This window comes from Prorops nasuta, unplaced genomic scaffold (genome assembly GCF_024137725.1).
Source record: "Prorops nasuta isolate Cenicafe-Biocafe unplaced genomic scaffold, Cenicafe_Pnas_1.2 PNAS00007, whole genome shotgun sequence".
Classification (NCBI taxonomy): Eukaryota; Metazoa; Arthropoda; class Insecta; order Hymenoptera; family Bethylidae; genus Prorops; species Prorops nasuta.
The window spans coordinates 8,643,960-8,649,959 of record NW_027116804.1 but is presented as its reverse complement, the minus strand read 5'-3'; positions in this window follow the sequence as shown (position 1 = coordinate 8,649,959).

The following is a 6,000-nucleotide window of genomic DNA, read 5'->3' as shown; positions in this document are numbered from 1 at the left end:
TATCTCGTCGCGATTCGATTATACATAGCTGAATACATGAAAATCGATTATGTCATCAGCTATGTATAATCGAATCGCGACGAGATAACCATAGAGTCAATAGCAACTTTTGTATTCACCATGATGTGATCTACAAAAGTCTCCATTGGATCTATCGTTTATCTCGTCGCGATTCGATTATACATAGCTGGATACCTGCAAATCGATTATGTGATCAGCTATGTATAATCGAATCGCGACGAGATAGAGGATAGATCCAATAGAGACTTTTGTAGATCACCTAAAGGTGAATAAAAAAGTTCCTATTGGCTCTATGGTTATCTCGTCGCATTTCGATTATACAGTGCTGATGACATAATCGACTTTCAGGTATCCAGCTTTGTATAATCGAATCGCGACGAGATAATCATAGAGTCAATAGGAACTTTTGTATTCACCATGATGTGATCTACAAAAGTCTCCATTGGATATATCGTCTATCTCGTCGCGATTCGATTATACATAGATGGATACCTGAAAATCGATTATGTCATCTGCTATGTATAATCGAATCGCGACGATATAATCATACAGTGAATATGAGCTTTTTTATTCACCATGATGTGATCTATAAAAGTCTCCATAGTATCTATCGTTTATCTCGTCGCGATTCGATTATACATAGCTGAATACATGAAAATCGATTATGTCATCAGCTATGTATAATCGAATCGCGACGAGATAACCATAGAGTCAATAGCAACTTTTGTATTCACCATGATGTGATCTACAAAAGTCTCCATTGGATATATCGTCTATCTCGTCAGGATTCGATTATACATAGCTGAATACCTGAAAATCGATTATGTCATCAGCTATGTATAATCGAATCGCGACGAGATAGAGGATAGATCCAATGGAGAATTGTAGATCACCTAATGGTGAATAAAAAAGTTCCTATTGACTTTATGGTTATCTCGTCGCGATTCGATTATACAGAGCTGATGACATAATCGATTTTCAGGTATCCAACTTTGTATAATCGAATCGCGACGAGATAACCATAGAGTCAATAGGAACTTTTTTATTCTCCATGATGTCATCTACAAAAGCCTCCATTGGATCTATCGTCTATCTCGTCAAGATTCGATTATACATAGCTGGATTCAGAAAATCGAATATGTCATCAGCTATGTATAATCGAATCGCGACGAGATAACCATAGAGTCAATAGCAACTTTTGTATTCACCATGATGTGATCTACAAAAGTCTCCATTGGATATATCGTCTATCTCGTCAGGATTCGATTATAAGTAGCTGAAAACCTGAAAATCGAATATGTCATCAGCTATGTATAATCGAATCGCGACGAGATAGAGGATAGATCCAATGGAGACTTGTAGATCACCTAATGGTGAATAAAAAAGTTCGTATTGACTCTATGGTTATCTCGTCGCGATTCGATTATACAGAGCTGATGACATAATCGATTTTCAGGTATCCAACTTTGTATAATCGAATCGCGACGATATAACCATAGAGTAAATAGGAACTTTTTTATTCACCACGATGTGATCTACAAAAGTCTCCATTGGATCTATCGTCTATCTCGTCAGGATTCGATTAAACATAGCTGGATACCTGAAAATCGATTATGTCATCAGCTATGTATAATCGAATCGCGACGATATAACCATAGAATAATAGGAACTTTTTTATTCACCATGATGTGATCTACAAAAGTCTCCATTGGATCTATCGTCTATCTCGTCAAGATTCGATTATACATAGCTGGATCCAGAAAATCGATTATGTCATCAGCGATGTATAATCGAATCGCGACGATATAACCATAGAGTCAATAGGAACTTTTTTATTCACCATGATGTGATCTACAAAAGTCTCCATAGTATCTATCGTTTATCTCGTCGCGATTCGATTATACATAGCTGAATACATGAAAATCGATTATGTCATCAGCTATGTATAATCGAATCGCGACGAGATAACCATAGAGTCAATAGCAACTTTTGTATTCACCATGATGTGATCTACAAAAGTCTCCATTGGATCTATCGTTTATCTCGTCGCGATTCGATTATACATAGCTGGATACCTGCAAATCGATTATGTGATCAGCTATGTATAATCGAATCGCGACGAGATAGAGGATAGATCCAATAGAGACTTTTGTAGATCACCTAAAGGTGAATAAAAAAGTTCCTATTGGCTCTATGGTTATCTCGTCGCATTTCGATTATACAGTGCTGATGACATAATCGACTTTCAGGTATCCAGCTTTGTATAATCGAATCGCGACGAGATAATCATAGAGTCAATAGGAACTTTTGTATTCACCATGATGTGATCTACAAAAGTCTCCATTGGATATATCGTCTATCTCGTCGCGATTCGATTATACATAGATGGATACCTGAAAATCGATTATGTCATCTGCTATGTATAATCGAATCGCGACGATATAATCATACAGTGAATATGAGCTTTTTTATTCACCATGATGTGATCTATAAAAGTCTCCATAGTATCTATCGTTTATCTCGTCGCGATTCGATTATACATAGCTGAATACATGAAAATCGATTATGTCATCAGCTATGTATAATCGAATCGCGACGAGATAACCATAGAGTCAATAGCAACTTTTGTATTCACCATGATGTGATCTACAAAAGTCTCCATTGGATATATCGTCTATCTCGTCTGGATTCGATTATACATAGCTGAATACCTGAAAATCGATTATGTCATCAGCTATGTATAATCGAATCGCGACGAGATAGAGGATAGATCCAATGGAGAATTGTAGATCACCTAATGGTGAATAAAAAAATTCCTATTGACTTTATGGTTATCTCGTCGCGATTCGATTATACAGAGCTGATGACATAATCGATTTTCAGGTATCCAACTTTGTATAATCGAATCGCGACGAGATAACCATAGAGTCAATAGGAACTTTTTTATTCACCATGATGTCATCTACAAAAGTCTCCATTGGATCTATCGTTTATCTCGTCGCGATTCGATTATACATAGCTGAATACTTGAAAATCGATTATGTCATCTGCTATGTATAATCGAATCGCGACGATATAACCATATCGTCAATAGGAACTTTTTTATTCTCCATGATGTCATCTACAAAAGCCTCCATTGGATCTATCGTCTATCTCGTCAAGATTCGATTATACATAGCTGGATACCTGAAAATCGATTATGTCATCAGCTATGTATAATCGAATCGCGACGATATAACCATAGAGTCAATAGGAACTTTTTTATTCACCATGATGTGATCTACAAAAGTCTCCACTGGATCTATCGTCTATCTCGTCAGGATTCGATTATACATAGCTGGTTACCTGAAAATCGATTATGTCATCAGCTATGTATAATCGAATCGAGACGAGATAGAGGATAGATCCAATGGAGACTTTTGTAGATCACCTAAAGGTGAATAAAAAAGTTCCTATTGGCTCTATGGTTATCTCGTCGCATTTCGATTATACAGTGCTGATGACATAATCGACTTTCAGGTATCCAGCTTTGTATAATCGAATCGCGACGAGATAACCATAGAGTCAATAGGAACTTTTTTATTCTCCATGATGTCATCTACAAAAGCCTCCATTGGATCTATCGTCTATCTCGTCAAGATTCGATTATACATAGCTGTATCCAGAAAATCGATTATGTCATCAGCTATGTATAATCGAATCGCGACGATATAACCATAGAGTAAATAGGAACTTTTGTATTCACCATGATGTGATCTACAAAAGTCTCAATAGTATCTATCGTTTATCTCGTCGCGATTCGATTATACATAGCTGAATACATGAAAATCGATTATGTCATCTGCTATGTATAATCGAATCGCGACGATATAACCATACAGTCGATAGGAACTTTTTTATTCACCATGATGTGATCTACAAAAGTCTCCATTGGATCTATCGTCTATCTCGTCAAGATTCGATTATACATAGCTGGATCCAGAAAATCGATTATGTCATCAGCTATGTATAATCGAATCGCGACGAGATAACCATAGAGTCAATAGCAACTTTTGTATTCACCATTAGGTGATCTACAAAAGTCTCCATTGGATATATCGTCTATCTCGTCAGGATTCGATTATAAGTAGCTGAAAACCTGAAAATCGATTATGTCATCAGCTATGTATAATCGAATCGCGACGAGATAGAGGATAGATCCAATGGAGACTTGTAGATCACCTAATGGTGAATAAAAAAGTTCGTATTGACTCTATGGTTATATCGTCGCGATTCGATTATACAAAGTTGGATACCTGAAAATCGATTATGTCATCAGCTATGTATAATCGAATCGTGACAAGATATAGGATAGATCCAATGGAGACTTGTAGATCACCTAATGGTGAATAAAAAAGTTCGTATTGACTCTATGGTTATCTCGTCGCGATTCGATTATACAGAGCTGATGACATAATCGATTTTCAGGTATCCAACTTTGTATAATCGAATCGCGACGATATAACCATAGAGTAAATAGGAACTTTTTTATTCACCACGATGTGATCTACAAAAGTCTCCATTGGATCTATCGTCTATCTCGTCAGGATTCGATTAAACATAGCTGGATACCTAAAAATCGATTATGTCATCAGCTATGTATAATCGAATCGCGACGATATAACCATAGAATAATAGGAACTTTTTTATTCACCATGATGTGATCTACAAAAGTCTCCACTGGATCTATCGTCTATCTCGTCAGGATTCGATTATACATAGCTGGTTACCTGAAAATCGATTATGTCATCAGCTATGTATAATCGAATCGAGACGAGATAGAGGATAGATCCAATGGAGACTTTTGTAGATCACCTAAAGGTGAATAAAAAAGTTCCTATTGGCTCTATGGTTATCTCGTCGCATTTCGATTATACAGTGCTGATGACATAATCGACTTTCAGGTATCCAGCTTTGTATAATCGAATCGCGACGAGATAATCATAGAGTCAATAGGAACTTTTGTATTCGCCATGATGTGATCTACAAAAGTCTCCATTGGATATATCGTCTATCTCGTCGCGATTCGATTATACATAGATGGATACCTGAAAATCGATTATGTGATCAACTATGTATAATCGAATCGCGACGAGATAGAGGATAGATCCAATGGAGACTTTTGTAGATCACCTAAAGGTGAATAAAAAAGTTCCTATTGGCTCTATGCTTATCTCGTCGCATTTCGATTATACAGTGCTGATGACATAATCGACTTTCAGGTATCCAGCTTTGTATAATCGAATCGCGACGAGATAATCATAGAGTCAATAGGAACTTTTGTATTCACCATGATGTGATCTACAAAAGTCTCCATTGGATATATCGTCTATCTCGTCGCGATTCGATTATACATAGATGGATACCTGAAAATCGATTATGTCATCTGCTATGTATAATCGAATCGCGACGATATAATCATAGAGTGAATATGAGCTTTTTTATTCACCATGATGTGATCTACAAAAGTCTCCATAGTATCTATCGTTTATCTCGTCGCGATTCGATTATACATAGCTGAATACATGAAAATCGATTATGTCATCTGCTATGTATAATCGAATCGCGACGATATAACCATAGAGTCGATAGGAACTTTTTTATTCACCATGATGTGATCTACAAAAGTCTCCATTGGATCTATCGTCTATCTCGTCAAGATTCGATTATACATAGCTGGATCCAGAAAATCGATTATGTCATCAGCTATGTATAATCGAATCGCGACGAGATAACCATAGAGTCAATAGCAACTTTTGTATTCACCATGATGTGATCTACAAAAGTCTCCATTGGATCTATCGTCTATCTCGTCAAGATTCGATTATACATAGCTGGATACAGAAAATCGATTATGTCATCAGCGATGTATAATCGAATCGCGACGATATAACCATAGAGTCAATAGGAACTTTTTTATTCACCATGATGTGATCTACA